Source organism: Littorina saxatilis, linkage group LG7 (assembly GCF_037325665.1).
Source record: "Littorina saxatilis isolate snail1 linkage group LG7, US_GU_Lsax_2.0, whole genome shotgun sequence".
Lineage (NCBI taxonomy): Eukaryota > Metazoa > Mollusca > Gastropoda > Littorinimorpha > Littorinidae > Littorina > Littorina saxatilis.
The window spans coordinates 47813673-47839025 of record NC_090251.1 but is presented as its reverse complement, the minus strand read 5'-3'; the positions used below and the strand labels follow the sequence as shown (position 1 = coordinate 47839025).

Sequence of the window (25353 nt, the reverse complement as noted above, 5' to 3'; positions counted from 1 at the left end):
CGGAGAAAAAGCTCTTACAAAATGCCCTGAAAAAATGTATGCATCAATTGTCATGAAAATCCGTCGGGTAATTTCTGAGAAATGCTTGTCACATACATACATACATACATACATTCACACATACATGCATACACACACGCATACATCGGGAGACAAACCTCGCTCCCCGATCTCGTTAAAACATTCAGTCATTACTTGACTGAATGTAAAAAGCACATTCAATACCCCTTAAAATCGTAAATGATGATTGAGTAGGCAAGCAAATTCAATAATACCAAGGTGCGTATAGTTACCAGGTGTCACACACACACACACACACACACACACACACACACACACACACACACACACACACACACACACACACACACATACACACACACACACACACACACACACACACACACACACACTATAAGACTTAAAATAGGCACAACCTATAGGGTGTATCCTTATTGAAGTCACACAGCTTGCACGCTATAAAACGTGGTACAAACAGAGTTTAGCTCACAGTCGATGTCTGCATAGTCCCAGAGTACTACAGGTGAGTGCATCTTGATTCATTCATGTCCTGCCGAGTGTATGCCGTACATACTACCTGTACTTCAAATCCTAGTTTTACAATTATTTCTCGGAGTTAGACATTGTGAATCTTGCCAAAGAAACAAATCTTAATGTCCGTCTCTGGCCTTAAATCAAATTATTTCTTGGAGTTAGACATGGTAAAGCTTGCCAGAGAAACAAATCTGAATTTACATCTCTGTCCTTTAATCAAACTATTTCTCGGAGTTGGACATTGTAAAGCTTGCCACAGAAACAAATCTGAATTTCCATCTCTGGCCTTTAATCAAGTTATTTCTCGGATTTAGACATTGTAAAGCTTGCCAAAGAAACAAATCTTAATTTCCATCTCTGGCCTTAAAACAAAATCAATTTAAAGAGATATTCTTTCTTCATATCAGGGGTCGAATTCAAGCAAAGTCTGGTTCTTTTATATTTGTCTCATAATTATGTGTGCGTCTGTCTGCAATGAAGACCATTTTGTTGACGGACTTGTTTTTTTAAACGGAACGTTCCCATTCTTATCTTTCTTGTTTTAGATTCTGGATTTTGGAACTCTTTTAAATCTCTTGGGTTTTGTTGGTGTTTTTTTGTTTTGTTCGTTAGTTTGTTCATTCGTTTGTTTGTTGTTTTATACGTGAATCTGACAATAAAAATACGTCTTGGAAAGTATGGTGACAATTGACAAACAAAAGGTATATCCTATTCGATGTTTAAATCATGCGCAAACGATTATATCGTCATAGGATATACCTTTTGTTTATATATATGTATAAACCCAGTCACCCTCCGTCGCGATATAACCTTGAATGGTTGAAAACGACGTTAAACTCCAAATAAAGAAAGAAAGTCACCCTGCAGAGACACGTTCCGCCATCCAGACCATTCAGACATGCATCACTGATGTTAAATCTTGGATGGTCGATAACAAACTTGAGCTGAATGATGATAAGACTGAAGTCTTACTGTGCAAAAAGAAGAACACTACATTTCCCTCTCCCCAACCTGCTTCTGTTCAAATAGGCAACACCGACATTCTTTTCTCACCATCAGCAGAAACCTTGGATTCACCCTTTCATTTTTTTGTTTTTTTGTTTGCTTAACGCCCAGCCGACCACTTAGGGCCATATCAGGGCGGTGCTGCTTTGACATATAACGTGCGCCACACACAAGACAGAAGTCGCAGCACAGGCTTCATGTCTCACCCAGTCACATTATTCTGACACCGGACTAACCAGTCCTAGCACTAACCCCATAATGCCAGACGCCAGGCGGAGCAGCCACTAGATTGCCAATTTTAAAGTCTTAGGTATGACCCGGCCGGGGTTCGAACCCACGACCTCCCGATCACTAAACTTAATTTCAAAACTTCAAGCAAGAAGGTATGGCAGATTATCCGTAAGATTAAAGGTAAAAATCGTAGCCTTAAAGGCATATGTACTCGATGACTATACACGCTAATTGCTTTACCAACAGCTGGAGACATGCTAAATTAAGTTCCCTGCAAAATATTGTGGTCTAGGACCCTTTCAATGTTGAGATATGTTAATTTTCATTTTGATCTGGATCGTCCTATTTATAGATTTGACAACACATGTAACGTTGATGCAAGGGAGCTAACACCGCGGCTTTGTTGACATCCTCACTTTTTCAGAGGCTAGAACAAGCTGTAATGCATGTATTATGGTCCGCGCATGGTGACATATCGTCATTATATGGTCTTATGGTGCGTTTGACATCGATTGTGGGCAAACTACACTTTGTAAACACGGGAGCGCGTACATATGCCTTTAAGCAACATGGTCGAGTAATAACCGACAAGAAAAACGTGGCGAATATCTTAGCTTCAACAATAAATCATAACTCTTCTTCGGAACATTATTCTGAAGAGTTTCAAAAAGTTAAAGATAAATCTGAAGCTACACCCGTTTTCTTTGATTCTGCCAATTTGGAAGATTACAATTCCCCTTTCTCGATGTACGAGTTAAAGGATGCCATTTTAAAATCCAATGATTCCGCTACAGGGCCGGATGATATCCATTATCAACTTTTGGGTCATCTCCCTGAAAACGTCCTGACAGTTCTTTTAACCATTTTTAATCATATCTGGTCTACTGGAACTTTTCCTCCTGACTGGCGAAAGTTTACTCATCCTTTTTTAGTCGACATTCACGACCTTCATACTAAACTTATTTCTGAAGGAAAGACAATCAATTTAATGTGGGCGCCAAGTCATATGGGCATACACGGCAACGAGGTTGCTGACAAGGCAGCAAAGGATGCTCTAGATTTGGCGGTTCCTCGTCTCCCTGAGCAGTCTGTTCCTTTTACTGACTTACGTCGGAAGACCCTTTGTTACAGCTTAAAACTCTGGCAAGACCGTTGGTCTACCTGCACGGAAAACAAATTGTATAAAACTCTTCCTGACCTGTTAAAGCCACTTCCTTTAGTGGCTTCAAATAGAAAAGAAGAAAGTGTTTTGGCCAGGTTACATACTGGTTACACTTATATTACACATGTACATCTGCTAAAAAGAGAAGAGGCACCATGGTGCCACGCCTGTGATACTGGTTTTACTGTGAGTCATTTTAGCACCGAGTGTGCTGATCTGTATGATCAACGAGAGAAGTATTTTGGCACCTCGAACTTGACAAGTATTTCCACAGAGATCAGCTCTACAGCTCTTTTTGGGGTTTTAAAGGAGTCTGGTCTTTATTTTAAGATTTGAATTTTAAAACTACCTAAGTTATTTGACATATAGGGTTTTGCTTTGACTTTTTTGTTGCCTTCGGGTGACGTTACAGATTTTATGTATTAGAATTGTTTTTAATCAAAAAATGTGAAATGATTAACTTGTGGGGTCCTGATTTGGCCTATTATGGTCCGCTGGACCCGAAAAGCAACAGCTAACTAACTAACTAATGAGTTAGCACTTGAGATAATTGAGAATGGAAGACATGGTGCCACATTTACTGATGATTATTTGGAATTGTTTATTCTTTTGCTTGCTGATGATTTATTGTTGTTATCAGAGACTGTTGTGGGTCTACAGACTCAGTTAAATAATTTACGCAGGGCAGTGTCCTCTCTTCATTTAAAGGTAAACATGAGTAAAAGTAACATTATTGTGTTTAGGACAGGTGGATATTTGAGTGCAAGGGAAAAATGGACATATGAGGTTGATATTTTACCTGTTGTAAACGTGTATAAGTATTTAGGAATATTGTTTTCAACTCGACTCAGTTTCACTGCTGCCTGTAGTGATCTCTCAAGCCGGGCCAAAAATGCTCTGATGTGTATTATACAAAGATTATCTGTGCTTAATAATAATAGTTTGCATGTTTTTTTGAAGTTGTTTGATTCCCAAGTACAACCAATAGTACAGTATGGTGCTGAGATATGGGGATTGGATAAAGCTGCTCTGCAGTGTGAAAAAGTCCATTTATTTGCATTGAAGAAGTTCTTAGGAGTTCGTATGCGAACACCTAATGACCTGGGGTGTTATGTATGAGTGACGTCGAAAGTATACGCCGACTTCAGCGAAGTCATGACTTGAAAGTCGCCACCTACAGCAGGCGCTCAGTCAGTATGCACGGGTGACGACTTGACCGCCGACTTTCAAGTTGCTGTGTAAAGCAAGGTCACCAGTCAATCTATTTTTATAACGAGGAATTCCTTCATTTGCGCATGCGCTAGGGTAATTCGATAACATCCTCCCGCTTCCTCGCACGGGGAGTTCGACTATTCAGAGACGGAGAGCAGTGAAATATGGGTCAGTGCTACTTTGCGCTGAAACGAATCAAAGATGTCTTCGCTAATCTTATCGGTGTTGGTTCTAAAATAATATGACAAGGGAAGTGAATCTCGCAAAAAAATATCTTTTTAGTCCAGCATTTTCAACTATTGGGTTCTGTCTAAAAAAGATTACGGCGCAAAATTCGTCGACTTTGATGGCGGAAAACCATGAAAATGTCCATTCTGTTCGCTGAAGTCGGCGTGTAAACCATTTAGACGACCTCCGGAGCACGTCTAAATTTAGTCGCCAGTTTCGGTGGAACAAGCGTGTAGTCGCCACCCGTGCATACCGTGTACCTCGCGGTTGGCGGCACTCGCTGTTTGCACGCCGCCTAAACGTTTAGATGTCACTCATACATAACACCCCTGGTATATGGCGAGACAAACAGATATCCGATATATTTGAATTCTATTTTAAGATGCGTTAGCTACTGGATGAAATTGTTAAAGATGGAGGCGCACAGACTTCCTCGTAAATCATATGATATGTTGTACAAAATAGCTGAGAGTGGTAACAAGAACTGGGCCTCAAGTGTCCGTTGTAAATTGTATGAGTACGGTTTTGGTTTTGTGTGGTTGAATCAGGGCGTCGTTATAAATGAAAAAGAGTTTTTGCGTGTTTTTTGGGAAAGGTTGGTCGATTGCAGATGGCAAGAGTGGGATTATCATATTCAAAATAGTGATAGATTTGCTGTTTATCGGACATTTTGTACTGTACATGACATTAAACCCTACCTTTTGTTGAATGTGGATGGACATCCAAAGTTTATTATGACTAGGTTTCGATTCGGTATTTCAGAAATAAATGTGCATGCTAACCGATATAAACAGCATGATGCCGATCAGTTAATATGTCCCCTTTGTAAAGTAAAGCAAGAAGATGAAGTCCATTTTGTTTTGTGTTGTCCATACTTAAACAGATTAAGAGAAAAATTTATCCAATTTAAATATTATAAAAACCCAAGCACTTTTAGACTCAGCTTGCTCCTGGCTTCACCTCAAGAAACTGGGTTGTTAGAAATGTATCCTTGTATTTGTATAAAGCCTTTAAAGGCATACTAACGCACTCCCGTGTTTACAAAGTGTAGTTTGCCCACAATCGATGTCAAACGCACCATAAGACCATATAATGACGATATGTCACCATGCGCGGACCATAATACATGCATTACAGCTTGTTCTAGCCTCTGAAAAAGTGAAGATGTCAACAAAGCCGCGGTGTTAGCTCCCTTGCATCAACGTTACATGTGTTGCCAAATCTATAAATAGGACCATCTCGATCAAAATAAAAATTCAAATATCTCAACATTTAAGGGCTCCTAGACCACAATATTTTGCAGGAAACTTAATTTAGTCTGTCTCCAGCTCTGGGTAAAGCAATTAGCGTGTATATTCATCAGCTTTCTATGCCTTTAAATTAAGAGATGTTTTAACCTCTTAGTTAAATAACGTGTAATGTATGCTTTAATCCGTAGTGTTGTGCGATTATTATGTTGTACCTTTTTTGCACCTGATGAGTTAAATTATTTGCAACGTTTGTCATTTGTTCACACTCCGATCCTTCATAAGGGGCTATGGCCTATTGAATAAATTATCTGCATCTGCGTCTCTCTCTCTCTCTCTCTCTCTCTCTCTCTCTCTCTCTCTCTCTCTCTCTCTCTCTCTCTCTCTCTCTCTCTCTCTCTCTCTCTCTCTCGACGCCTTTTGGATTATGAGATCATATTAAAGCAAACCACTGTAGTTCGATTCAGAATTGTAATTAGCACCATCAAATCGTCCCCCGAAAGGACAGATGTCTGTTAAACAAAGCCCTTGTTGCGTACAAAATCCTACCGGGACATTGAATCTCAATTTTGAAGAAAAACAAATCTAAAAAAGTTCTTTTCGAATTAGGATGTTAGCAATTGTCTGGAAGTGTCTTCTAGACAGCCTCCCACAGTCTCTTTACTCTTCGGTGTTCAGGGACACATATAAATGTCAACTCTCTGCTCGTTTGATAAATTCATGAGACCCGACCATAATTATTGTCTGTGTAATATTTGATGACTGTATCTTAATTATGATTATTTCCAAGCGTATATTACTATATATTATAATATGTTCTATTAAGTTTTTATTGTGTGTGTCCCTTTGCTTTCAGGTTGTTGTCTCTGTGTGATTTTAGGCACTTTCCTCTCTCTTTCTCACTACCTTTCATTTTCTCTCTTTTTCTGTCTCTGTCTCTGTCCGTGCCTCTGTCTGTCTGGCTGTTTGGCTGTCTGTCTGTCTGGCTGTCAATCTCTCTCTGTCTCTCACACACACTCTCTCACTCCAGTTTTCTTTCGAGTGAATGTCTACGTGCATTGTCATTAAGGCAGCCATACTTCGGTTTCCTGTTGTCCATGGTTCCTTACGTTCAAGCTACCTTGAAGAATAACCAACTTCCCCGCCCCCCCACCCCCCAAAAAAATAAATAAATAAATAAAAGTAGCTATAGGTAGTGAAGGGAACTGCACATACACTGCGGAAAAGTGGCTGCAGACTGACAGTGAGAGTGTGAGAGAAAGCTATCGACGTCAGTTCCGTTTCTCACCCTCCTTTCTTCGTCGACAGCAGCGTGTGTGCTGTGTCGTGGCATGGCGTCTCAGCTTGCCAATTTTATCAGAATTCCTTAGAAAAAGTAAAATTGAGTTGATTACATTTGTCAGAGTTTTACTTTTATCCCGTATATTTTGTGTGTGAATAGATATATGCATTTTTGTAACAAGCGTATGGGCACCTTGAAAACCTCGGTGTTTATTCTCGGGTACCTTGGTGTGTACCCACGTATTTACCATGGAAAAGACATAAGCACGTACATACGTATGTGTGCCCGGTGTAATACGAAACCAGATTAATTAAATAATTGTTTTTGTCTGTCTTTATGGGGTTTTTTTCTGACTGTCTTGGCCGTCTACTTTGTTTCTATCGCACTTAATCGTGCACGTGAACGTTGTTTCTTTTGTCTTGTACCGGTGTAACACGAGAAAATTACTCCCACGAGATTTTTACTACGGAGTAAAACTTTCGTACGAAAATGTACTCCCCTTACGAAAAAACTACTCCCCCATTACACGAGAAAATTACTTCCAACGACAGGTGTGTTCCGAGTCAACATTTCGGTCGAAGATGTTACTCCCCTGACGAATAAATAACGAGTAAATTATTCCACCCTAACACGAGCAATTTACTGCCCACGCCAGGTGTACGCAGCTTTTACTCCCCTGTCCCCTGTTAGTCTTGGTGGTGGAAGGGGTGGAGGGAGGGTAGCGCTTTTTTTATGCGCGAGATCACATTATTGGCATCATCCCTTCGCCCCCATCCCATTTTCGCGTACGAGATTTTTACTGGAAGTACCGGGGCCCGGGTAGCTCAGGTGGTAGAGCACTGGACTTGTGATCGAGAGGTCGCTGGTTCGAATCCGGGCCGGGACGGACACGGGTCAACTTTATGTGCAGACCCAGAGACGGTATCCACCTCCCACCCCCGTGTCACCACAATGGCACGTTAAAGATCTTGGTCATTCTGCCATAAGTGCAGGTGGCTGAATACACCTAAACACGCAGACACCTGGGTAGCGTGACTCCGTTGCTGCTAGCTTTCCACTGGGAGGAAGCGACCCGAATTTCCCAGCGATGGGACAATAAAGTAATGAAAAATGAAAAATGAAAAAAATGAAAGAAACATTGCGGAGTCAAAATTTCGTGGAGGGAGTCATTTTTTCGTACCTTGGGGAGTTCTTTTCTCGTACGAAAGGTGTACTCGGAGTAAAAATTTAGTACGAAATGTTTACTCCGGAGTAAATGTTTCGTGGAGTAAAAATTTCGTATTACACCGGGCACACATACGTATGCACGTGCTTGTGTCTTTTTCCTGGTTAAATCACAGGCTTTAGGTTTGTCATATTCCCTCGCGTGAAGTGAGATGGAATGAAACGGAGGGAGATGTGGAGGAACGCTTGCTAAAGCTTGTGCTACATTATTTATGAAGCACGTGATTGCTTGTCTGCTTGGCTTATGATTTTAAATGCGAGACGGTCTCCAAGGAATAAAATCAGACAAGGAACAGGGTGGAAATGGGGATTATGCAGAAGAAAAAGTGTTCTTGCCAAGACGCATTAAAATAGGTTTTCTGTGCGCCTCTTTTTTTTTAAAAAAAGGCTTAGGCTTTGAAGCATTTTCTATTGCATAAATTAAGCGCGTGTATGTATGGGTGTGTGTGTGTGTGTGTGTGTGTGTGTGTGTGTGTGTGTGTGTGTGTGTGTGTGTGTGTGTGTGTGTGTGTGTGTGTGTGTGTGTGTGTGTGTGTGTGTGTGTGTGTGTGTGTGTGTGTGTGTGCCAATATGTGTATGTATGTATCTGTCTGTCTTTCTGCCCGTTTCTCTGCCTGTATTTCTGCCTGTTTGTCTCTCTGTATTTCATAGTTTGTGTCTGTGTTGTTGTTTGTCCGTATAATTATGTATCTGTGTTTCTGCGTCAGTGCCTCTGTTTCTTAGTCTGTCTGTACCTTTCTTTGAGTATGTCTCTCTGTGACTATGTCTGTGACTATGTCTGTGACTATGTCTGTTTGTCTGCCTTTCTCACCACAATGACATTAATATTTCTCTCGTTTCTTTTCCAGACTTATAATTCCAAGCACCAACGGCCACGTACCAAAACAAGCGGAAAACTACTGCTGCAGAACTAACTTTAAAGTACCCTTCTTTCGCTAACATATCATCGCTTCAATGGCACGCGTCATGTGGCTATTTATGTTGTTGGCACTGGCAACGCTACATTTGTCTTCTGGTGATGCTGTGAAAAGACAACCCAGGTATGTTGATGTAGTCTATTTTTAGACAACTTCTTACCCGTGTCAAACACAGCACAATTATTTGTCCAGACTTTTACATCGACTAAACATAGCCCAGTAACTCAGTTGGTAGAGCACTTAACTTGTGATACATGGAATCAACACACGTTTGTTATTGACAAAACAATACATTCACAGATATTTCGACGTAACGGTCTTTTAGGTGAACAGACAAACACATATTCACATAAAACCTATACTTTGTTTGATTATGCAGAAGAAAAAGTGTTCTTGCCAAGACGCATTAAAAAAACAAAAGAAAAAAGGCTTAGGCATTGAAGCATTTTGTATTGCATAATTTCTTGTTTTTTTTATTCTGAATTTTGGAACGATCGCAATCTCTTTGTTTTTATATTTAGTCAAGTTTTGACTAAATATTTTAACATCGAGGGAGGAATCGAGATGAGGGTCGTGGTGTATGAGTGTGTGTGTGTGTCTGTATGTGTGTGTGTGTGTGTGTGTGTGTAGAGCGATTCAGACCAAACTAATAGACCGATCTTTATGAAATTTGACATGAGAGTTCCTGGGAATGATATCCCCGAACGTTTTTTTTTCCTTTTTTTGATCAATACCTTTGATGACGTCATATCCGGCTCTTCGTGAAAGTTGAGACGGCACTGTCACGCCCTCATTTTTTAACCAAATTGGTTGAAATGTTGGTCAAGTAATCTTCGACGAAGCTCGGACTTCGGTATTGCATTTCAGCTTGGTGACTCAAAAATTAATTAATGACTTTGGTCATTAAAAATCAGAAAATTGTAAAAAAAAAAAAAATTATAAAACGATCCAAATTTACGTTGATCTTATTCTCTATCATTTGCTGATTCCAAAAACATATAAATATGTTATATTTGGATTGAAAACAAGCTCTGAAAATTAAATATATAAAAGTTATTATCAAAATTAAATTGTCGAAATCAATTTCAAAAAACACTTTCATCTTATTCCTTGTCGGTTCCTGATTCCAAAAACATAGACATGATATGTTTGGATTAAAACACGCTCAGAAAGTTAAAACAAAGAGAGGTACAGAAAAGCGTGCAATCCTTCTTAGCGCAACTACTACCCCGCTCTTCTTGTCAAGTTCACTGTCTTTGCCGTGAGCGGTGGACTGACGATGCTACGAGTATACGGTCTTGCTGCGTTGCATTACGTTCAGTTTCATTCTGTGAGTTCGACAGCTACTTGACTAAATGTTGGATTTTCGCCTTACGCGACTTTTTTTTTAGTCATGTCGCTTTTAGAGGGTCCTCTACCAAGGTCCCTCACAACTACACACACACACACACTGCTCTCTGAGTACCCCTCACTGCATTTGAACACGAAACGGCCTTCACAATGGCCACTGCCACCTTTGTCATAAGCGACAAACCACCTTTGGCTACCTCTACCCCTGCTGAATCTATGGACAGCACATCGTGTTACACACCCCGAAAAAGGTTAAGAGATTCCGACAGCTTCTCTCCAACAAGTTCAAACAAGTCGCGTAAGGCGAAAATACAATATTTAGTCAAGTAGCTGTCGAACTCACAGAATGAAACTGAACGCAATGCCATTTTTCAGCAAGACCGTATACTCGTAGCATCGTCAGTCCACCGCTCATGGCAAAGGCAGTGAAATTGACAAGAAGAGCGGGGTAGTAGTTGCGCTAAGAAGGATAGCACGCTTTTCTGTACCTCTCTTTGTTTTAACTTTCTGAGCGTGTTTTTAATCCAAACATATCATATCTATATGTTTTTGGAATCAGGAACCGACAAAGAATAAGATGAAAGTGTTTTTAAATTGATTTGGACAATTTAATTTTGATAATAATTGTTATATATTTAATTTTCAGAGCTTGTTTTTAATCCGAATATAACATATTTATATGTTTTTGGAATCAGCAAATGATGGAGAATAAGATAAACGTAAATTTGGATCGTTTTATAAATTTTTATTTTTTTTTTACAATTTTCAGATTTTTAATGACCAAAGTCATAATTAATTTTTAAGCCACCAAGCTGAAATGCAATACCGAAGTCCGGGCTTCGTCGAAGATTACTTGACCAAAATTTCAACCAATTTGGTTGAAAAATGAGGGCGTGACAGTGCCGCCTCAACTTTCACGAAAAGCCGGATATGACGTCATCAAAAGTATTGATCAAACAAATGAAAAACACTTTTGGGGATTTCATACCCAGGAACTCTCATGTCAAATTTCATAAAGATCGGTCCAGTAGTTTAGTCTGAATCGCTCTACACACACACACACAGACACACACACACACGCACACACACACGCACATACACCACGACCCTCGTTTCGATTCCCCCTCGATGTTAAAATATTTAGTCAAAACTTGACTAAATATAAAAAGACAAAAGAGAGCTCAATCAACCACTCTGACGCTGACGCCAGTGTCAATAACCACAACGCAGTAGTGCCCTCAGAAGACGGGAACATTTCACCTTCCCAAAGCACAGAAGGCGATGACGACGGGCGCAGTGGCGTGGTGGTACGACGTCGGCCTCCGAATCGAGAGGTCGGGAGTTCGAATCCCGGTCGCTGCCGCCTGGTGGATTAAGAGTGGAGATTTTTCCGATCTCCCAGGTCAAGTTATGTGCAGACCTGCTAGTGACTTAACCCCTTTCGTGTGTACACGCAAGCACAAGACCAAGTGCGCACGGAAAAGACCCTGTAATCCATGTCAGAGTTCAGTGGGTTATAGAAACACGAACATACCCAGCATGCCTCCCCCGAAATCGGCGTATGCTGCCTGAATGGCGGGGTAAAAACGGTCATACACGTAAAAGTCCACTCGTGCTAAAAACATGAGTGAACGTGGGAGTCTCTAGCCCATGGACAAAGAAGAAGTAGAAGAAGAAGGCGATGACATTTTGAAAACTCAACGCCGCCGTCAGCGGAAGAAAAAAGCACCCATTGCTAACAGTGATGCCGAACAGGCTCTGCCTCAGCCCCAGTCAAAAGTCTCACAACCAGTCAAAACTGGGCCCCCTAGACACACAAAGTCAAAACAGGTGACACCAAGTCTTCCTCCAACCTTTGCACAATACCCAGTCATTCTCACCAACGCGGCTACAGGTCCAGCTATGTTCTCAAAACTTGGGCCATCACTCCAGTGTCGTGTTTTGGTTGACGCGGTCGGTCAGATAGAAGGTGTACGACCTCTGCCCTCGGGCAAATTCTTGATTGCCTGCTGCAATGAAAAACAACAACATAAACTTGCCAATCCCACCAGTCTCGCTCAAGTGCAAATAAGATGCACTATACCAGAGGCAACAACGGAAGGTGTCATGAGACCCATCCCACTCTCTGAAGACCTTGATAAACTTCAACAATCTCTCAAGAAAGTAAAATCTCTTCAGCGGTTAAAACACCAGAAGGGGGAACCTACTCAAGCTGTTAAAATCACTTTTTTAAAGAAAACGCTACCAGATACAGTGAAGATAGTGAAAACCTTCTTTGCTGTAGAACCCTATGTGGCCCCAGTCAGAAGGTGTACTAAGTGCCAGAGATTGGGACATGGCTCCAAACAATGCAAAGCCAGACAAGACAAATGCCCAAGATGCGGTCAAAAGAAAGACCACCCAGTTGACAACTGTCCAAATGACAAACACTGCCTAAACTGTGGCGGTACCCACTCGGCAGCTTACTTAGGCTGTCCTGAGCTAGTGCTCCGAAGAACAGCAAACAAAATCCGAGCAGCTAAATACATTCCATATGCAGAAGCTATAAGGAGAGCAAAGTTTGAAATAATGAAAAAACAAAAGAAAGACCCAGATACATCTAATGACTCTGATTCAGAAGTCGATGAGTGCTGGGTGCTGAAAATGGCAGGGGGGAAAAGTGCTCCTCGCGGTGCCAGCAAAGCAAAGAAAAATCTGGCTACCTCCCCAGCTTTCGTGGCTGAGATCGAAAAGCAGGATTATAGCACTGTCTGGCCAGAACCAACAACAAGCCGCATACGCACAGGAAATCAAGGCGGACCAAGCAACCCTCGAAGTGAAAACCCCATTTCAGAACAAAATATCGCCCTCCAGAGACCTGGACAAAGAACTGACATAAACCCTATCAATAGGGAGTCTACTGTTGCCCAGAAACTTAAATCAACACACAATGTGAAAAAGGCCCCCACAAAAGCAGCAGACAAAACAAAGACAAACAAACAGCCAACAACAAACAATGAGAAAAAGGTTGCTGATGCAGGATCTCAAACTTCCCTCACACACGATTATGATGACTCGTTCATGGATGAACCTAAGCTGATGATTGTTGAGGAAGATGAAACACAAAGCACACCAAAACCACAGTCTAGTTAGTTAGTTAGTTAGCTGTTGCTTTTCGGGTCCAGCGGACCATAATAGGCCAAATCAGGACCCCAACCACAGTCTGAAGACTGCCTTAGACAACATGTTTTAAAAGAAAGCTATGCTAAGATGAAGATGATGAGCGCCGAGAACTGCGGTGAGGTGTTCAAATTCGTCACTGGCATCCTAGCTGCACTTATTGAAGCAAAAACGAATGAAAGCCCCGAAAATGTTTTGACACTTCTGACAGGGCTGTATACTGACATATCTAAGCCAAAGGAAAATCCAACTCCACCAGCCTTAAATAAGATACTTACCATTCAATGCGCTCTTCTCGGCATTCAGGGAGGCAGATCTGTAACAGAGTCTCAACCCCTTGACAGCACAATGACATAGAGAGTTGAGGGACAGATCAAACGGTCACATCAGACTTTAGGTCTTCTGTGATTGAAATGGATTCAAGAGTAAATATACTGAAGTGGAACTGTCGTTCCCTTAACACTGCTCTACCGTATTGAATTAATTATCTTAACCAAAACAACAGGTTCGATGTGTTATTGATACAGTCCCCACTCTGTCATGCGGGAAAACTCCCCTTCATATCTGGTTTCTTTTACCCACCCGTCAAAGATTATCAGGTTGATGATACGAGCGGAGCACAAGCTATCAAGTACACAGTAACCTATGTCAGAGACAATCTGAAGTACAATGTTCACCCAACCCCGGTTCCGGCTGACACAAAAATACATTCAAAACTAGTCGAACTTCTGCTCAATGATGGCCCATCCATCTTCCTATTAAACATATATAACAGAAACATTGCCAAAGGCCCGATTTTGAGCTGGCTCCCAGAGCTCGACCGACGACGCACCTGGGTGATCGGAGGAGATGTTAATGACCCAAACCCCCTGTGGGATGCCAAGTTCCCCGATCAGAAATGTGCCGTGGGAAAGAGCCTTGCCACCTATATAACACAATCAAATGTGTACTTACTAAATGACGGATCAGTAACCAGAATACCCGATATTTCAAACCAACACCCCTCCGCCATTGACATAACCTTGGTTAGTCCCACTCTCGGATTAATTGGTGCGTTGCGTCAGATAAATTAAAAAGCGACCACTTACCAATCATGATATCCATTATTGGGAAATCACCACACACAGAGCCAGGTCCAAAAGCCTTAAAATACAATTATAAAAAGGCAGACTGGGCAGTTTTCAAGGACGCTGTCACTAAGTCTGCAGATGCACATACCCTCTTGGATGGCAATCCAGAGTCCCAAGAAAGTATAGACAACAAATATAAACAGCTAAGATCCAACCTGCTGAATGCAATGGAATTGTCAATCCCCAAAACAAAACCTTTTATCGGACCCAGTAGAACTGATCAGAGCCCATGGTGGACAGAATAATGCAGAACACAGCCATCAGGTTAAAAAGAACTGCAAAAGAGAAGTATGATCGCTTCAGGTCTGCACAAAACCACAACAATATGAAATCAACTGAAGAACAATGTGACAAAATTATAGACAAAGCAAAAAAAGAATATTTTGAAAACATGTCCACCAAAGTGAGCGATTACAGGGATGCTGGAAAAATTTCGACCAAAATAAGGAAATTCAAATGCAGACACAAGCAGTTTGAACGTCCTCTTAGGTGATGAGTTTCACTATTTGTTCAGTTGTACCGACGAAAGTATAGTGTCTGAAAGAAGAAAATTGATCAGTCCTTATTACCGATCTCACCCAAATTGTTTAAAATATGAACAGTTAATAAATTGTAAATCTAAGATAAAACTAATGAAGCTAGCAAGATTTGTAGCCCATGTTATGATTTTAGTATGTTAGCGTTACATCTAGTTTCTTTATTGGTATGTATATATATGTAATACATGCTTTTGTTTTGTGTTTTTACAAAAGATGCATGGCATAATGGTATTGCCAATTTATTTCGGCTGTATATTATCGTTGTCCGCTTAATGTATACATATTATCTGCCTGATTTTGTTAAACCTATTTTTCTTTTTGCTTGCATGTGTTCTGCGCGAACTTAGAATCCGGTTTCATTCTAGAATGGACCGGGTCCAGGTTGGAATTCTAACCCTGCGCAAGTACAGGGGTTCCATTCTAGAATGAAACCCTTGAATTACCTAGAATGTTTGTAGGTAAGACAGAGTTGTCTTCCCTTGAATTATCTCCACCTGCACCTTCCCTTTGATAAAATAGGGCTGATTTGTCTACCCCTGAAAAAATCCTTTGGCGATCTTGCGATGTCATGTCATGTCAAGAAAGTTGACACTCCTGAGTACGCAATAAACAAAGGCAGACCATAGCAAGGGGGACTACCAGGGCGGTATTGTTTGCAGGGCAGTTGTTTTTGTGATGAGAGCCGGTTTTTGACAGACAGACAGACAGACGGTCAGACCGACTAACCGACAGACAGACCAACAGAAGGACAGAGTGAGTTATAGAGCTGTTGTCACAGGTTTAAAAAAAAGTTGACATTATATCTTCACAATTCAGAAGACCAACTTCATGTATATGAATAAGATTAAAAGTTACAAGCGAGATCGGCAAAACACTGTCAGTCCGGAAATTTCCGTTCGTAGCGATCAGTGCTGAGTGTCTCTCAAAATCGTAATCACTTTCAGAACATCAGAATCCCAATTCACGATGTCTTTGAGTAAAGTGTAAAAAAAACCGAAAAAAAAACCCAACCAAACACACAAAAAACAAAAACAAACAGAAAATCCACATTTGTGGCTTTGGCTGTGTGATAGTCTAACTGAAATGACTATTCCAACTTGGACCCAAATTCCAACCTTGCGCACGGCCGATTCTAGAATGGACCAGCAACAAGGGTTTCATTCTAGAATGGCACCCCTGTACTTGCGCAGGGTTAGAATTCCAACCTGGACCCGGTCCATTCTAGAATGAAACCGGATTCTAAGTTCGCGCAGAACACATGTATGGAAGTGTATATTGCCAATTTAATTTGGTCGTATAGCATTGTTGTATTTGTCCGCTCAATTTGTATACATATATTAACTGTCTGATTTGTTACCTTTTTTTGTTAAAGTTATATCTTTGTTTCAAAGCCCTCTGGGCCCAAAACAATAAAATACTTGACTTGACTTGACTTGACTTGACTCTTATGCACGAAGGAAAAACATATGAAAGCCTTCCTAGAAAAGCAGAACTGTTTGCAGATATTTTTGCAGCAGCAAGCCAAACAGATAAACTGTTATGTGAGCAGGAACTCTTCCGTAAGAAGTGGGAGGATAAACATGACTTAAACGACACAGAACTTAACCCTTCCTTAAAAATAAATGCTCCCTTATCCATTCAAGAACTGAAAACGGCTATAGCATCGGTGACAAAAGTCCGATCCGCCTGTGGTTCTGATCCAATAAACTATCAGGTCATACAACATTTACCAAACCAAGGATTACATCTTTTACTGGATTTTTATTCAACATGCTGGAAGTCAGGCCTGATTCCCACAGCTTGGAAAGAGGCTGTTGTGATCCCCATTTTAAAGCCTGGAAAACCAAGAGCTGACCCTGCCAACTGGCGCCCTATATCTCTGACCTCCCATCTGAGCAAAATCTATGAAAGCATACTAAAATCCAGACTAGAAGATGAAATGGAAAGAAAAAAGGTAATACCTCTGTGTCAAGCCGGTTTCCGTCGAGGCAGGGGTGTCTCGGATCACATTGTAAAACTGTCCTCCAAAATCAAGAAAGCCCTCTCACGCAAGAAGTCTCTCTTTGCTGTCTTTTTTGACATCAAAAAAGCCTACGACACAGTATGGCACCAACGATTGTTGTTTAAATTGAAGCAATTAGGCATCAGTGGTAATATGTTTCAATACATAAAAAGCTTTCTACTGAACAGATCCTTTCAAACTGATTATAATGGTGCCAAATCATCCACTCGCAAAGTTGACATGGGAGTGCCACATGGATCAGTAATAGCACCCCCGACTTTTTAGCATTATGCTGCATGACATATCGACAGTTAAAACACATGGAACCGAACTGACGCTTTATGCGGATGATATTGCTCTATGCAAAGAGTATCAAAACAAAACCTATAAAACAGAACACAAATTCTCTAAAGAGTGGCAAGCAGTTTTAGATAACATTGCGAACTATATGCGGGAGAATGGCTTCACTCTCTCTGCCGAGAAAACTGTATTCGTTGTCTTTACAAACCGAAAACTGGAAGATCGAGAAAAGATACAGTTCTCACTAGAAAAGCGTTGGAAAGCTTCTGGAAAGGATCGTGAACAAGAGACTGTTGTCGCTTCTTGAGTCCAGATCTTTCCTTGCACCCACCCAAACAGGCTACCGGCAACATCGCAGCACCGAAGACCAGCTTGCCCTCTTGACGCAGGAGATTGAAGATGCCTTCCAAGAGAAAAAGAAGGTCCTGGCAGTGTTCTTTGATCTGTCCCGGGCCTTCGACACAGTCTGGAAGGAAGGGCTGCTACTGAAGCTTTTGCATGCGGGCGTCCATGGCAAGATGTTCAAGTGGCTGAGTGATTTCCTCTTCAATAGAACAGCAAGAGTGATGGTAGACGGGACGACCAGCAACCTCGTGAAGCTGAGAGAGGGTGTCCCACAAGGCGGAGTGATCTCCCCTACCCTCTTCCTCGTCTACATAAATGACATCACAACAACGGTGCCAAAACATGTCTCGAACACCCTGCATGCGGATGACTTTGCAGTCTGGTGTGCAGAAGAACACACCTCCTCAGCAACACACCGTATCCAGAACACCATCAATAGCGTGTCCAGCTGGTCAGAACACTGGGCATTACAGCTGAACACTACCAAGACGGTCAGCACTCTCTTCTCACTCTCCACCTCCAAGGAAAAGGTCCTGCTGAAACTGAAAGACCAAGCAGTCCCACAGTCCACACGCCAACGTTTCTGGGAGTCACCCTGGACACACGTCTGACGTGGAGGCCGCAGATTGAAGCGACAGAAGGAAGAGCGATGAAGAAGCTTTCGCTCATGAAGAAATTGGCAGGAACCCAGTGGGGCGCAAACTCTGGCATTCTGAAACAGGTCTACACAGGCGCTGTCAGACCGGTCATGGAATACGCCTCCTCAACATGGACCACTGCCTCCAAAACCAACAAAGGAAAGCTGGACAAAGTCCAGAACATGGGGCTAAGGATCATCCTCGGTGCCATGAAAAGTACACCCATCCAAGAAATGGAGAAAACAGCAGACCTGGAACCACTCGAGGACAGACGAGAGTACAAAGCTGTCCTCCAGGGAGAGAAGATGAAGAGACTGACCACTCACCCACTTCACCAAAACCTCAACAAGGGCACCAAGAACAGGCTGAAACGAAAGAGCCTCAAACATCAGGTCAAGGACCTCCAAACGGAGTATGCTGAAGCTCTGGAAGCTGACCCCAACTGCTGTGAGACACTCGTCTCAGACGTCTGGGCCCCACGCAAGAGCTTCCATGAAGTCAGAACAGATGTACCAGGACTGACAGCAAAGGGCGAACAGTCACCACATGTCCAGAAGGCCCTCGCCATGGAGATGATTCAGGACCGCTACCCACATTGCACCTGGACTCACGTCTACACAGACGGCTCCTCAGAGAACGCCGTAAGGAATGGAGGCAGTGGCGTCTACATCCGTCGCCCAAACGGGACCACCACCTCCCTCTCCGTCCCAGCTGGTGACCTGAGCTCGAACTACAGGGCCGAGCTCCACGCCCTCATCACTGCAGCAGAGCACGCAGCAGGGGAAGACCGCAGTCGGCAAAACATCGTCCTCCTCACTGACTCCCTGTCCGCCCTCCAGTCCCTTCTGTCTGGCCCCACTGACCTCCCCACCAGGCAACTCGACAACTGCCTCAGCACCCTGTCTCAACACAACAAGGTGGTGCTCCAGTGGATACCGGCTCATGTCGGCATTGTCGGCAATGAAGAAGCGGACAGGCTGGCAAAAGGAGGTGCGAGACTTCCCCAACCACACAACTCCACCTCGTACAAAGAAGCCAAGACTCTTCTACAACGGAAGAAGAAAGAAAACAGGAAAAAGAGAAACGGAGACTACAACCCACAGGAAGACCCCATCAACAAACTAGACCGGAGAAGCCAAACCACCATTTTCCGTCTAAGGACAGGGCACTGTGGACTGAAGAAACACCTCAAGAGACTGGGCCTTGCGGATGACGCACACTGTGAATGTGGCTCGGAAGAGCAAACTCCGGAGCACATTCTCCAGAACTGCCCCCATCTAGAGACAATACGCCAGAAGTTCTGGCAAGAAGAGACCAGTGTTGGAGCCAAACTCTGGGGTCCTGCCGACGAACTGCGCAAGACTGCGGACTTCCTGGCAGCCACTGGTCTGAGGATCTAGCACGGCCACCAACATCGAACGCAGAAGAAGAACAAGACTAGATAAATCTGTTGTCTCACCCAGTCAGCAGGTGAAATATCTGGGCGTACTTTTCACCTCAAATGGACTATGGAATGCTCATTTAAAGTATCTTTTAAGCAAAGCAAATAAGACCATCAACCTTCTTAAAATACTGGCTGCCCAACCATGGGCAAAGTGCCCAGTTATTCTAACAAACATCACCAGAGCTTTTATAAGATCAAGACTATCATATGGACAGGAGGCCTACTTCTCGTCGGCTCGAAAATGGCTTGATAAGCTACAGTCAGCGGAATGTCGTGCCCTTCGGCTTGCCCTCGTACACCCAAGGCATTCAAAGCAGGCCATTGTATACCACCAAGCAGGATTCCTCCCTCTTGACATGTGGCGACGTAAGTGCTGCGCGGATTACAATGTTCGAGCCAACACAGTGCAAAACTCAACAAAAGAGGAGCTACAACCGCATTACAACCATGTCCAAAACAAAAAGGCCCACTGTGGCACTACTTTCACCTCACTGGCTCAATTCAATGCTTCACTCTTTAGTGAAATCAGTGTCGACCCAAATGATGTGGCCCAAAACCTCATATCTCGTGATCCCTCATGGACAATGAAAGAAATGAATTTTGACACAGCATATTGTACAGCTACAAAGGATGATCAGTTATTACTCAGGCTACAAGCCCTTGAGCACATTGATACTGTATACAAAGGCCATGTTCATGTTTACACAGACGGGTCAGTTTTGAATGACAAGAAGGCTGGCGCAGCTTTTGTAATCCCCAGCGATGACCTGACTGGGAAATGTAAACTGTGCAACAGAAACTCGATCTTCTCAGCTGATCAGCTCCTTGCCATCTGCATGTCGCTTGTTCATCTCAATCTCAAGAACACTCCTCCTCAAAAGATAACTATATTCTCTGACTCCAAAGCAGCCATCGAAGCATTAAGAACTAACAAAAGATCAAAAAGACAGGATCTTGTCATTGCCATCAAGGAGCTGGCAAATAAAACAAGTCGCGTAAGGCGAACATACAACATTTAGTCAAGTAGCTGTCAAACTCACAGAATGAAACTGAACGCAATGAATTTTTTCAGCAAGAATGTAGCATCGTCAGTCCACCGCTCATGGCAAAGGCAGTGAAATTCACAAGAAGAGCGGGGTAGTAGTTGCGCTGAAAAGGATAGCACGCTTTTCTGTACCTCTCTTTGTTTTAACTTTCAGAGTTTGTTTTTAATCCAAACATATCATATCTATATGTTTTTGGAATCAGGAACCGACAAGGAAAAAGATGAAAGTGTTTTTAAATTGATTTCGAAAATTTAATTTTGATAATAATTTTTATATATTTAATTTTCAGAGCTTGTTTTTAATCCAAATATAACATATTTATATGTTTTTGGAATCAGAAAATGATGGAGAATAAGCTGAACGTAAATTTGGATCGTTTTATAAAAAAAAACTGAACATGAGACAAGCTGAATTCATTTCTTTCGGACGATAGCGTGAACGGTTGCAGTGACATATTTCGACAAGACAGACTGTTTATACTTCTCTCAATCTCTCAAAGTCAAACCATTGTATTCTGTTGTCCAGGAAGAGGACATGCGAGGTCCGCTTGGGCGGCCACTGCGTGACCGAATCACTGAACGAGGCAGCCAAGCAGAAGGAATATCTCAAGAGCCCCCAATCGCCCGGTCGCCGAAATCGTGAGGCCTCCGCCCTGGCTTCCGTCCTTCTCGGACAGTGAGGAGCCCGCGTCAATGGGGGACAATCAGGTTGGTATCGTTGTTATCTTATCGAAAAAACAATTAACACAATTAAGTAGTTATCACCTTGTAAGAAGTCCGCGCCAAAGGGAGACAATCCGGTTAGTTATGTTATTATTATTATTGTTTTTTTTCTTTAATGTATTTTTTAAGTAGTTATCAATTTGTGAGAAGTCCGTGTCAAGAAAGACAATCAGTTAGGTGTTTTGTGTGTGTGGTGTTTTTTTTCAATTGACATTTTTTTGTAGGAAGTCCGTGCCAAAAGAGACAACCATGCATGTTAGTTCCGTAGCTACTTGATTTTCATCACCTCATTATAAACACGCTTCAAGAGACCATAAGGTTGGTTACGTAGTGGTTTAAGTTGTCATCACATAGTGAAACATCCGTGTCAAGGGAGACAATCTCGTTGGTTCCGTCGCCGTTCGTCATTACTTAGAGAAGTTAGACGTCAAGGGAGACAATCACGTTGCTTCCGTATACGTAGCTACTTAATAGTCCTCAACTCATGAGAAGCCCACCGGCACGGTTGGCCTAGTGGTAAGGCGTCCGCCCCGTGATCGGGAGGTCGTGGGTTCGGGTCATACCTAAGACTTTAAAATTGGCAATCTAGTGGCTGCTCCGCCTGGCGTCTGGCATTATGGGGTTAGTGCTAGGACTGGTTGGTCCGGTGTCAGAATAATGTGATTGGGTGAGACATGAAGCCTGTGCTGCGACTTCTGTCATGTGTGTGGCGCACGTTATATGTCAAACCAGCACCGCCCTCATATGGCCCTTCGTGGTCGGCTGCGACTTCTGTCATGTGTGTGGCGCACGTTATATGTCAAACCAGCACCGCCCTCATATGGCCCTTCGTGGTCGGCTGGGCGTTAAGCAAACAAATAAACAAATACATAAATGAGAAGCCCGCTTCAAGGGAGACCATAAGGTTCGTTAAGTAGTGTTGACATCACCCCGTGAAAAGTCTAAGCCATGGGAGACAATCACGTTGGTTCTGTAGTGTTTTAAGTAATACTCACGTCGTGAAAAGTCTATGTCAAGGGAGACAATCACGTTGGTTCCGTAGTGTTTTAAGTAATACTCACATCGTGAAAAGTCTATGTCAAGGGAGACAATCACGTTGGTTCCGTAGTGTTTTAAGTAATACTCACATCGTGAAAAGTCTATGCCATGGGAGACAATCACGTTGGTTCCGTAGTGTTTTAAATAATACTCACATCGTGAACAGGCTATGTCAAGGGAGACAATCATTTTTGTTCCGTAGTGTTTTAAGTAATACTCACATCGTGAAAAGTCTATGCCATGGGAGACAATCACGTTGGTTCCGTAGTCTTTTAAGTGATACTCGCATCGTGAAAAGTCTAAGCCATGGGAGACAATCACGTTGGTTCCGTAGTGTTTTAAGTGATACTCGCATCGTGAAAAGTCTATGTCAAGGGAGACAATCACGTTGGTTCCGTAGTGTTTTAAAGGCACAGTAAGCCTCCCGTAAACCATCACAGAGCTCCCCGAGCGTCTACATATAGTACAAGCATACTTCCATTTGAACGCTCACCGAACGGGAACATCCTGGCTGCTTTCTGTCGAGCGTGAGACATTTTCAAAGAATTTATTTTCGTGGACTTGGTCCTCAACAACAATGGCGCCTCGTTTTGGTGCTGGACGGCTGTTATGAATACCGGAATTCACGCCCGGACAGTAAGCCTCCCGTAAACCATCACAGATACTGTCAGGCTTTTACACACAGTACAAACACCCTTCCATTTGAACGCTCACCAAACGGGAACATCCCAGGTGCCCTACGTAAAGAGCGAGCAATTTTTAAAGAATTAATTTTGCAGATTGTCTCGAACACTTTTTGGACCCATCCTGAACTCAGGTCAAACATGAGTTACTTCCCTTCGGGTCTCATTATAATGATGTAAACTGGCGATAGCCGTGAATCGATGATTATCAAAATGTTTTTGAACCGTGGTGCGTTTTTGCGCTAGACCTAACTTTTAAAATCTAAACATAATAATAAATTGACAACTTGTTACACAAACATTCTTTAATCATAAAAGAATTCTTTTTTTCATCAAGACAAGGTCAGTACAATTCGAAGTTGTGAAAGTTTGAACAAAGAAAAGCCCGGAAGCAGGGTCACGCAAGGGTCGTAGCAGACGACGTTTTATCAGTGCATATCGCCGTTCCTCTCAACAGTCAAAAGCCATCGCTAGAGTTCTTGTGAACCACAGCCGTTTGTTTCGTGCATAAAAACGTGCTATTGTAAATAAGCTCACTGCTCACACCGAGTCGCATTCAAATGATTAACTGACGACTACATTGTGAAAAAGGGAAACTGGATCACACGGGTTCACGATGGCTCAGGGGTAAGGTAAACCATGCAAAAATAAATTCTTTGAAAATTGTTCGCTCTTTACTGAGGGCACCTTGGATGTTCTCAATCGGTGAGTGTTTAAATGAAAGGGTGTAGTTTGTACTGTGTGTAAAAGCCTGACAGTATCTGTGATGGTATACGGGAGGCTTATTGTGCCTTTAAGTAATACTCATATCGTGAAAAGTCCGTGTCAATGGAGACAATCACGTTGGTTCCGTCGCTGTTCGTCATTACTTACAGACACGGTGACAAATCTGTTTGAATGGAAACAGGTTAGCTCTGCGGTTTTTACGTCTATTCAATATTTGACTGTAAGTCTATGTGTTGCAATAGACTAGCTGGGAGGGATGTGATGCTGTGTGTGTGTGTGTGTGTGTGTGTGTGTGTGTGTGTGTGTGGGTGTGTGTGTGTGTGTGTGTGAAAAATCTGTTTTGTTTTTAATGTTGATCACTATAATTATTATCATTTTCAAACGTCTGTTTTTTGCAGGCTCTTGGGCGACACCAGATGGAGGAAAATGCGCCACAGCTTTACACAGACAATTCACAGTCCGGAAGTGAACGTTGAAACTTTCAAGTTTATGCTACTGTGCCCTTTGAAGATTTAATTTATACGGAAATGTAGACATTTAACAAAACAATACAAAAAAGACCTGCTTTTTTGTTGTCAAGGCAGGCAAAATTATAATTTCTCGGAGCATTTTATGGTTCTTCATTGAAATAATTATAGCGGTTGGACTTCACTCCCTCTATTATAAAATAAAAGTGTTATTGTCATTGACTATGTATTACTAGAGGAATACCCGGCTTCGCCGGGGTGAATCGCGAGACAGAGACAGACAGCGTGGCGGTTCATCACAGTCACCTCTGCAGGCGAAGTCCTGTCAAACGGGATTGATAATTTTAGAGCTTATTTCTTAGCCCTATATTATCTGTTGTGGCTTCTCAAATGCCAGAACATACAGACAGACAAAAGCCGCTAGACCCCATCACAAACAGAACTCTACAATCCACAGGTTTTTGCCCACACACACACACAGAGAAGCCGTATATGTAAATATGTATATCTATATCTATAAATATATAGAGATAGGTGAGAGTGTATTTTTCGCGTGGCTATAAATTGATTCGACCTTTTCACTTTGACAGTAAGAACAACTTACGGGTGCAAGGGAAGCGTTCTGGACAGCGCAGTGACTTCTAACAATAGAACCTCAGAAACGGGAATTTGGGGTGAACGGCGCGAGACAGAGACAGACA

General features: G+C 42.4%; 1 long non-coding RNA gene across 1 annotated transcript; it reads left to right on the top strand.

Annotated features, from left to right (window-relative positions):
- Positions 1–396: 396 nt before the first annotated feature.
- Positions 397–24874, top strand: LOC138971655 (uncharacterized). The gene is made up of 4 exons (XR_011457331.1): positions 397–544; positions 8995–9186; positions 21542–21723; positions 24584–24874. It is a non-coding gene; the product is annotated as an uncharacterized lncRNA (long non-coding RNA).
- Positions 24875–25353: the final 479 nt, after the last annotated feature.